Source organism: Micropterus salmoides, unplaced genomic scaffold (genome assembly GCF_014851395.1).
Source record: "Micropterus salmoides isolate LMB-PRFRI ecotype aquatic unplaced genomic scaffold, ASM1485139v1 Ms_hic_scaffold_1, whole genome shotgun sequence".
NCBI classification, from domain to species: Eukaryota; Metazoa; Chordata; class Actinopteri; order Centrarchiformes; family Centrarchidae; genus Micropterus; species Micropterus salmoides.
The window spans coordinates 42,744,613-42,755,775 of NW_024040040.1; the positions used below are offsets into that span (position 1 = coordinate 42,744,613).

General features: G+C 40.4%; 1 long non-coding RNA gene across 1 annotated transcript in view; it reads right to left on the reverse strand.

Annotated features, from left to right (window-relative positions):
- The window catches only part of LOC119910491, a 103,020-nt gene extending 101,921 nt beyond the window's left edge, over positions 1-1,099 (reverse strand). The window contains exon 1 of the long non-coding RNA XR_005445632.1: positions 623-1,099. This is a non-coding gene — a long non-coding RNA (uncharacterized LOC119910491). The remainder of the gene's footprint in view (positions 1-622) is intronic.
- Between the last annotated feature and the right edge of the window lie 10,064 nt (positions 1,100-11,163).

The following is an 11,163-nucleotide window of genomic DNA, read 5'->3' on the forward strand; positions in this document are numbered from 1 at the left end:
ACAGACCTACCTGATGCATAATGCATAACAATGACTTGCAATGAATGCACCACAATGCAAAACATGACTTGAACATTGAGAGTTTAGTCCACTATGTATCAATCCTTAGCCTACTTATGGAAATGTCCAAAATGTTTTTATCTGTTTAAAAGCCAAAATTCCCTATCCTTTTCTTTGATACTCTATTGCTCTTGACTTTAGTCCTCACCCTGCTTAAAATTTCCTTATTCCTTAGAACTTAGACAATCATCCAAATAATCAATAAGATCTGATGTGGTAAGCAGGGATAAGCAGTATTTAGGTGTGATGGCGACCACAAAGAATAAACATAATGCATCCACAGATGTAGAATCTGTACTAAGCTACCCATAAAGACCTAGTCCACAACGAGTCATTCTTACAGTGACAGTAATCACAAAAGGCTATGCAGCTTACAACTGCACAGGTACAGGTGAGGTAAACACTGCAGGCATGGCGGCCATCCCATCAAATACAGTTCAGGAAAATACAACTGTGTGAGAGTAGGTCTGCATGTTCCAGCTCCACAGCCACAAGTAAAGACACACATAGCATAAATAGGGCCTACTGTACTGGCATTGTTCAAACAATGACTTGCACTTACTATTTGAAGGTCTTCTTGGAGTCCATTCAGTGCCAGTCCTTGTTCATAATACAGTCCTTTATTGCGTTGTAACGTTAGATAACTCTAATAAGTCTAAAAGCAAAGAGGGCCACTCTGTAAGTATGTACTTCCTAGCTGGATGGCGTGGACTTTTCTAGTCCTGGCTTTAAACATCAATTGTAGAATAACTTTGTGAGGGTTTTTTTAAGACCATTTTACCGCTTATCATCAGTCGTGGAAGGCAATTACAGTGAAACATGAGCTTCAGACATTCTCTGTTAGCAAAGTTGTTTGTCAGAGTGGTGTTGAAAATAGGAGTCTGTGAAAGTACAGGTGCGCGTCTCGGCAACATTTCGGCTGAATTTATGTCGATGCAGGACGTCAGGTAAGTAACAAAAACAAGACTTCTTTCAAGAGAGTGAAGGAAAATCCGAATACGACCATCACAGATGGCAATACGCCTGCAAAGATGGCGCGAAATGTCATGTTTGTTTATGGACCGCGGAGTCGCTGCATTGTGCTCTGTACTGCCCCCTACTGAATGAAACCTAAATGACAACAGTCTGTAGTGCAACTACGTTCACGTTGCTAAACTGTAGGTTAGTGATTCCCAGCCAGGAGTAGGCTACTTGTATCCCAAGGAGTACTTCTGCAGCTCAGCTAATGTGAAAAAATTAAGATTATGATTTGTGTTACAAATTTGTCTGATGCTGATCCTTATAATTCATCAAAAGACATGCCTCCGTTTCCACCAACTTGAGTCAATTGTAAGTTGATTTAGACAGAAAAAAATAGTCAGAAAGAAGACAAAGTAAAAGTAAAATAGCAAAAAAAGGTTGGGAACCACTGCTCTAGCTGGTACAAATAATCAAGCAAGAGCAGAGCCTTTTTGGGAAATTATATCAATAAATAGAATTTTAAATTATTGCAAAATATATATTATTTCAAAGTAAGGAGTGTAGTTGAGGCAGCATGATGCCACAATAATGTAACACTAAAATGTAAATGCAAATGGTTCAGTATACATGATATGAGATACCTCCCCAAAAGCTTCATCATGCATGCAAACATGAAATTAGATGGTAAACTGAGATAAGATGCAGCACACCCTGAACCACCACTGAACAACTGTTGCTCATTTGTATTTTTACCAAAAAGCTGGTGCTCTTTTCCTGTATATTTTCACAATACATTATGCTATACTCCCTCACAAGTTCATTTATTATTTATGCGAGAAGTGATTATTAAGCACAGGGGAAGCCTTATTGTGTACTAATTGTACTTTCCCATAGTTTAATAAACAGGGTAACATTGGGGGGGGGGGGCAGCTATTGTTGAAGTCTTAATGCAGAAAGTACCCACATGAAACAACACACACTTATTTCAGCTGTCTGGAGACTGGAACTCCCTTGTTTGAGTTGACATAAATCACTGTATTGCAAAAGCCTATAAATTCACATAGATGATAGCTCGTATCTAAGTAGGTAGTTGGCAAAATTTCGCTCCATCTCAGCTGCCACTGGTAGTCTGGCAGTGTAGAGCAGATGGCGCTTTATGTATTTATAATTGTCCAAACATTGTAAGAACCTCTCAGTATTTGGATCCTGAGCACACTAATTAGCTTGATGGATATAAATAAAGTGCTTAAAATTTAGCACATCACAAAAACAGTGTGTGTGTGTGTGTGTGTGTGTGTGTGTGTGTGTGTGTGTGTGTGTGTGTGTGTGTGTCAGTGCTGCCTAGACAAAATGTATGGACTCTGTTTGATGATGGGTGTTTGCATCAGCATGAGTAAGCCCCTATCTATTTCTAAGAGCCAACTACCAGTGTACTTTATTCTACTATTCACCATGCTGTAATGAGGTGCTCTCGGCTGTGCCAGAAAATCATCAAAATATTTACGATCTTTCCCAGCAGAGCTGAAAGAATTGCTTAAGATGCCAGCAACATACATTTGTTATTCCTAGGAATGATTTGAGGGCAGCCTAAAAGATACATTTGGTGAACTGAAATCACTTTGTTTGTTTTAATGATATTTACTATGAAGACAGCAGCAGGTGGAAACAGTGCATCCTGAGCAAGCTTAGAAACTGTAAGATACATCTCATATATCTTGTTAATTTATGCTATCTTCAAATTAGACATACCATCCCTTGTTTGGCGCCCCGACATTTAACAATATGCTGTGGCTGATTAGTTTCCTCAAGAGGCATAAAAATGGTCTTAAATAATCAGTAAAAAAAACAACAACTTTGATAATCATTATTGCTGCAAATTATGAATCAGAGATTCTTCTGTGTATCTGCAGCTAATGATGCATGTCAGCATTTTCTGGATTCCTTCTTGTATACAAGCAGCTAATTATACAAAAAGCTGTCATGCTTTTCTGCATTGCTTATACTGTGGCTGATTCTCATAATGCCGGTGAGAGAGGGACACCTATCAGGTCTGGGCTGGTAAGACGCAACACTATCGATGGGCAATTTAAGAATGACAGTAACATTTAACACCAGCTGCCGTGAGGTGAGAGGAATATATTAGAGATAAAACAGATCAGTTCCTCTGGCCTAGACACCTCTAAAGAGGATTATGTCCGTGGAAAGATATTGTATTGTGTGACATAACATGAATTAGTCTTGTGAAGAGATAAGCAAATGGTTAAAGGAATGTTTTCAAAACAACAAGCCACAGTTTGTTGTTTTTACATTTCTGTTTGTGTATTGATGATTTACAATATGTCATGAGGTCACGAGTGTGAACTAGGCTTTAGAGGTCCTGGTAGCAGGGTTTGGGTTTTTTTTGGACAGAGCCAGACTAACGTTTCAGTGCAAAGCTCAGCTAATTGAGTCCTGGCTCTGGCTGAATACCTAACACACAGACATGAGAGTGTCAATCAATTTGCTCATCTAACTCTCAGCAAGAAAGCAAATAAGCATGGATTTCCCAAAATGCCAAACTATTCAATTCAATTCAAACTTTTATTGTCATATGCATGGGAAAAGGAAAACAATTGTCACAAAGTGCAATGATATTCTAATTATGTGAATCCTCCCCGCAACATCAGACATTAATTAAACACCCTAGGACATAAATAACAATGTGCACAAAGTGCTTGTGCATGTATATGCCCTGTAAACATGACAAGACAGCGCAAAATCTACAGAGGTGGGTTGTCAGTAGTTGTTTGTGTCCATGCCCATGTGCATGTGTTGCTTGTGTGTGTGTGAGCAAGATCGGTGGATTATTGCGCCTCTCAAGATCAGAGGGCAGTATGCAATGTTGGGGGAAGGAGCAGTGGGTGAGTGTCATTCACAAGCCTGATGGCCTGTGGGGGGAAAAAAACAGTTTTTCAGTCTTGTTGTCTTTGCTTTCTGAAGGTAGAAGTGTGAACAGGTTATGCTGGGGGTGACTACTGTCCTTAATAATGTTGTGTGCAAGTAACTTGGGTAAGTGTTATACAGTTAGGCAACTTAAACTAGTTGTTGAAGCTATAGGGAAGGGTAATGGTGAAATATGAAAATAATTACATAAACATTTTTTTTATGTCAGACTATTACACAACTGATTCCACCTTCATGTCTATTTGCATGTTAAACCTATAAAAACTGATTTTTTGGGGGGCCACTTGGGAGAAGCGGAAACAAGCTGTAAACACAAGTTGATTTGGCGAGCTTGGTAACAAACAGTTGCCTATTCATACATCCATCCACCTTGATGAATGATCCGATATTCACCCTCTTTCAGCTCTGTTTTGCTCTCCACCAGCTGCTGAGGGAAACATCTTTCTCTTTAGCAGCTAAACGCTGCACTGTGTTCACCTGCTAGTCATCAACTTTGTTTGTCTGCCTTTTGGTGTAGGGTTTGCTGCGTACAGTGGGTTTTTAGAGCTTGTTCACCGCCTTTTGTGGCCACAAACGACAGTGATAGTGAGAAACAAAACTGTAAAGTTGTGGACCAGAGTTAAAAGACCAGAGTGAAAAGAGCTTGCATGCTCCTTAGAGCTGAGAGACACTGCAGGGTCCAGTGATAACTCTCTGCGGGTTAATCACCACCTCAGGTGATCCATTGTTGATATAAAAAAACAAACTAGAAGCATTTTTCTCATTACACAAAAAGCCCCATGTGTATGTATAATGAGCACCCAGCTCATCAGAAAGACTCACACAACACCCTTCAAAATCCACTATAAAGTCAAACTTGATATACATTCACTCAAGTAGTGAAGGATCCTACCTCATCAGCATCATCTGGTTGTTTATGTAACATGGGGGCCACAGTAATTATGCGAGTACACCATTGTAATTTATGGGAAACGTGTCCTATATTGATGTAGAAGGATTAAGAAGCCTCCGAGGCTTTTTGACACCAATTCACGAAGGAATGAATGCAAAACATTCTCTGCATGTCACCGACAGCCAGATCTGCATCAACAACATTGTGCTGGGGAAAAGATTACACTGACGATGTGTGCGTTCAGTGTGTGTAGTCATCCAAACAGTTTGTTACTTCTTTTTTTTTCTTGTTGTAAAGCAGCAAAGTTGTCTGGCCTCATTTCTCATAAACCGTTCCCATTCCATCTGTCTGATTTGTGCTTCTTGTGAAAGCACAAATCAGTAGAAATTTATAAATAAGTTAATGCTCTTCAAGTGAGACATCCAGTGAAACTTAATTTAACCTTTTTTTCCCCACTACCTGTCATTTAAAGTGTAGAGACCTTCCATAGTCCTGTAAAGGCCTCCTAGAAGATGTATTCTTTTGTGTAATAAAGATTGCTGTACTCAAAGGCTACATTATACGAAAGGAAATGGCTGTGTTTCGAAAGAAAGACTTCATATCAAATAATTGCATAATAAATTGTCCAACATAAGAGTGACATTAAATATTCAGCAATTTAATTTGAACATTCTCTCTCAACAGTTTTTTTGCAAAAATTCACCACTTCAAATTAAAATAAAATGATGCCGGAGGGTGGGCAAGATTTATCTGGAATAAACAGACACTGCTCTTTGAGCAATTAGTCTCTACTGTCATCTTTTCACGGGGACTAAAAATCCTTCTGCTCCCACTTAAAACATCAACAACTCTAACCATGTGGGCAGGCTAAATAAAATGGCTTGACAGAATGATACGCTTTTCTAGCCTGACCCTCAACCCCAGCATGCTTGTTTTCCTTTCCTGCAAACTTTTGCGTAGGTTTGGTTTGTCGGCTTCCTCTTGTATGCGTATTTGTGTTTTGTTTAGTTTTGTTTCCAGAATTAACATCAAACCAAAGCAAACACATTTGTTTTTGTGATATCCTGCTCAGCAGTGCACAGGCTCCCTTGTGAGAGACACAAAAAAACTCCCAATAGTTGGACTGACACAATAATTACATCAGAACTGTGGCTCGATTCATATTGGTATTTCAATCCACTATTGCAGAGACTGATGAAATAAACACTAATGTTGCCATATTAAATTTACAAAACTATTTAACATTTTACTAAAGTAAGGAGAAATCCTATACAAATTTATATCAGTAACCTAAAGTTGAGCTCTCAACTAAATGTCTAAGTAATTCAAAAACATGCAAGAAGTGGATTGTGAACACCACAGAACCACACTATTCAGAGTTAAAGGACTAGTTTGACATTTTCATAAATAGGCTTATTAGCTTTCTTGTAGAGATTGAGATAAGAAAATCCATACCACTCTCAAGCCTGTCCATTAAATATGAAGCTACAGCCAGCAGCCAGTTAGCTTAGCTTGCCATAAGTACTAGAAAGCAGGAGGGACACAGCTAGCCAACTCCACCAACAACTCTGACTCTTGCTAATCAGCACGTTAGCAGGTGAGATCTTGTTTGTTTAATCGATACAAAAACACAACAAAAAAAAGGTTGTAGCATTATGTGTTACACTATTCCCATGACTTCCTGGAGTCACAAGTTTGCCAAGTTGCCACCAGTGGGCAGTAAGCTTGTTAGCATGCTGATGTTAGCATTTAGCTCAAAGCCTCACTGTGCCTGTAGCCTCACAAAGGCGCTAGCTTGGATTCTTAATCTTGTTTTACCTTTACCTTACCTCAGGCTAGCTGTTTCCCCCTGCTGCCAGTCTTTGTGCTAAGCTAAGCTAACCATCTCCTGGCCGTAGTTTCACATTTACCATACAAACATGAGAGTGATATCTTCTCATCTAACTCCCCGCAAGAAAGCAAATAAGGGTTATATTTCGCAAAATGTTGAACTATCCCTTTAAAGACGAGCATTATAATCAACAATCACAATTGTCAGGATATAATGTCAGTATGGAGTCAGAGTGTACTTTCATTTTCACCCATATTGGTTGTGTAGAATGAAAACACCTTTTATTATATACCCTGAAATTTGTTGGCCTATTGGTTTTATTCATTTTTATGAAGCCAGGGTGTATATTCATTTACTGACATGACGACTGCAAATATATTTTCATATTAGACAGCAGCATAACAATATAAGTGTGGGCGCATAATTTACAAACTTACTTACTTAAAATGGATTTGAGCTGTAATGGAGAGACATAACATGTATATATGTCATAGAACGGAGATAGACTAAATGAAAGTGTGTCACATAGCATAATCCCCGTGATTGTGTTCTTTGCCCAGGATGGTGCCATTGTTTCATGGATCTGTTGATGGCAGGCTTCCAGCACAATCTCCTTTGTCACATCTGTAGCTCATCATGCCATCTCTCTCTTTTTTTTCCTGGAAGCAGCCTTCTTATCTGGATTTTCCTCTTCCCTTTCTTCCATTGCTTTAATGCATCTTGTCAGATTGAGTGTCTCCGAGTCACAGCTCTCTCATTTTTTGGATTATAGAGCCCTCGAGGGTTTGTGTTTTGTGTTTTTTTTTCTGCAACCCCACCCCCGCTCTTTTTCCTGTATAACTTCCTCTTCTTTATCCTCTCCTCCTCCTGTTTTTGTACTTCTTCTCCTGAGATAGTAGGCAGGTATTCCCAATAAGCCTCTTACCCCAAACTGTACACCTCCATCTTTCTCTTTGCCCCCATAATTGTAGCCAGAAGTTCATGATATCTAGGAGAGGGGGTCCATATGTCACTCGGGCATTTTCAGTCTTTATGCACTACTGGATCATGTTGAGAAGGGTCGAGGTCTCCACCGCCTCAGGGATTCGTACGACTGCCATGCACAGTTATCAGTGGTTACACTTCAGAATGCAGCTGTGCCAAGTGGACGCACATCTATATCACTATCTCTCCCTCTACTAAACCAACAGCTTCGGTAATATGTGTGAGGTCAGAGCGCAAAAATAAAGCAACGACGCAGCAGGAGTGGCCTACTTAGGCCGGCAGTTTGATGTCCTTCCGTTTGACTGATTTCACAACCGCAAGTTCCAGAAAGACTTAGCTTTTAAACCCCACTGAATGGTCTTGAGGGTCCAGACCTCACAAAAAGATCAACTTGATGTCTTTTCATCCTTAATGTCTTTGGTTTCATTGTAACAATGCATTTAAAATATTCATAGAGGGACTGAGAGCTACAGAGGGCATTTGCGTTTCTGCACCAGCAGACTCAAGGAATTTCCTCTTTGTTTTTCATCTAGAATAATGGGATTGGGATCAGAATGTAACTGGTTTAAACTACAGTCACCATCTTTATTTTTATTTGTAATGATGTGCTGAATGAAATCACACACAGAAGTCACAGTAAGATTATCCTTTGTGGTTTCTTATCTTAGCTGTAAATGCAGATTTTCTGAGCAGGTTCAATGAACCGCCGTCATTTATTATGATTTTTACATCAACCTTTTTTTCATCTCCGCAGGAGGTTGTGTTTGTTAATTTCTCACATCTCTGCACAGGATGGAAAGTTTTGCGGGTATGAAAAAGGAAACCTTCCCTCCTGTCTTGTCCCCCTGTTCTCCTCTCACTCAGCTCAGCGCCCTACGGTATGGCAAAGTTAAACAGACGGCTGTCCAGACTCCCCAGATCATTACACAGGAATCACACTGGGAGAGGTGTGTGGGAAGTGGCTGTGACTCAATGTGTGCACCAGTGTTTACTGACATTCATCTCCATATGTCGCGACCCCTGCTCATCAGAGACTATGGACGTGGATTTGGCTTTGGTTTTGGGGAAATATAAATCCATGCAGTTGAACGTGGTAGCTGCATGTCACACATTCAACATCACACCAGGTAAGATTCCACAGACATAGTTAGATACGTTTACATTTTTCCCGTGTTGCAACATGCACACTGATCAGGTATAGACGGGGTAAAACACACTGTTTAGATGATACAAATTCACACAGAAAAATCTCTCAAACCGCAAATGAACACCCTCAAATCTCAAATGAAAATGGCCAAGCTCTTGTGCCGACTCCAATTACATTTTGGCATATCAGTATGAGAATACATACTCCAGAGCAAATTAAACCCCCTTGCTTAACCAACCTCCCCCCAGCAATTCAATTCTATGCAGTGCTGAAATCACTTCCCTGACTGCACTGCCAATCTCTCCATATGAGGAGAGAGATTCACTCCAGTCTATTTCTGAAAGTCTAATAAGATGAACCCTCACACTTGCCATGCTTAGATAAGGAGTCGCTTGAGTGTGTTGAAGTGTTTACCATGGCACAGGCTTGCCTTCCATGTACATAATACCCCCTCCAAATATATTAACCCTTTTTTATGCTTACAAGTGATTCTAAAACACATTTGTAACAAAACATCATTGGACATTCATGGCATCGGTTCTTTTCATCGAATAAACTATTTCCTTTAATAACACTCATGCTTTACATAATGAAGAATATTTCATTCCAGTCATAGCCTGTGTTTAAGTTGGTCATTTATAGATGTTCAGTGTAGCTGCTGTAGCCCTTGCAAGATGACCTAAAGGGAGATTGGCCTATGATGAAGAGGGAGAAGATAAAAAGGTTGTTCAATCGGCGTTCTTTGGCCTCACATCTTATTATTAACCTTGTTATCAGCCTCAAGGCATACAGCCCCCCTCTGTTTATGCATTCCTTCTGTTAAGTATGATTGAGTGCCTATAGGCCATGCTGCCATTTCATCATAGCCTGTTAAATTGCACAGTTGAAAGATAGCCTATCCCATCGGCTAGACTGCTGTGAATCGCTTTTGTGTATGACGCAGAGCAGAAAATGTCATCTGCTGTGTGATTGTGGTGTCCTCCGAGAGGCCGCGTCCACCTCCTATTTCAGATGCATCAACTTCCCCCGCTCTCCGACTCCCACACGAGCACATAAGTCACCGTGCGATGGCTGGCATTTAGGTTGTTTTGAGGAGGCCGTGCAAAGTGCACGAGCAAAATGAAGCGCGTTAGTTATTCATTAATGAAATTTTCTTCTTTTTTTTTTCACGTGAGTAGAGAAAGGTTTGCAAACATGCCACTGCTTGGTTAATTTTTACACACACTCCCACTCGGATTAGTTAAAATGGTCAACAGAATATCCTGTCTTCACTCATCTCTCAGAGTGCGTGATTGAACTAGGAAACACAAGAAATACATACTTCTCATCCAGTCTTCTTGGAATGACTTTTTCCTAATTAAAGCCCTATCGTTTGATGATATTTGTGCATATTTTTAGAAATACATTCCAGCAATGACCAATGTCTATTTATAGCCGTTGATTGCATGATCACTAGGGCACAATCAGGCCATGCCTACGTAGCAGAACTGCATTGGCGGATTGTTCTCTTTGAGCTACTAGTTTGCTTTGATTATTGCTGGTGATTGCTACAGGGGTGAGGGCAGTCACACAAGCAGCTGCACGCACACACACATACTCCACAACTCCCTCAAAATGTGACCTGCAGTAATCAGTGTAACTGTTTTGTAATCACTGCGTGTTGATCAGAGTCCGGATGAAGGAATGAGTTTAAGCAGAATACAGTAGAGTCAGCCGCTCTTTAATCTACTCAGCTCCTAGGTTGTAATCCTCTTTCTTATACCCTGACCTCCAGGGCTTAGAACACAAGACTGAACACACCAATCTTATTCAGATGATACAATAACAGGAATCACCTCTCCTCCTTCTGTCCCGTGCCCCTGCTTACACCACAGGCCGCCATGGATCTTTGTAATTATCCCTGTGCTGCAGATGGCAAAATTTGATTAAAATTCTTTCCAAAAATCACGCTTTGTGCCCATTTCTCTGGACAACAGAATGTAATACTCCACCTGAACGTTCAAAGTTACATTAGCTGCGAGGGGGCCGCTGTGAAAGTGGTTTATCAAAGTAATTGGTGCTTTTCACTTTGGCCCAGGGTGTGAAATGGAAGGTAACAGACGTCTGTCTGAAGGAGATGTAGGTCACTGAGCTTCCTGCGCTCCAATTGATCCCATCAGATAAAAGGGGAGGTTGTTTCTATGGCTGCTTCCCGCCACAACGCCATATCAGATCTGTAGTCCCATATTACTTCCTATGTTTGAGGAAAATCCATGTCTTTTGAGACAGCTGGAGAGGCCATGTCTGAGTAATTACAGCACCATGATATCATCTACCCCCACTTAACCTCTAATGGCCATAGAAGCT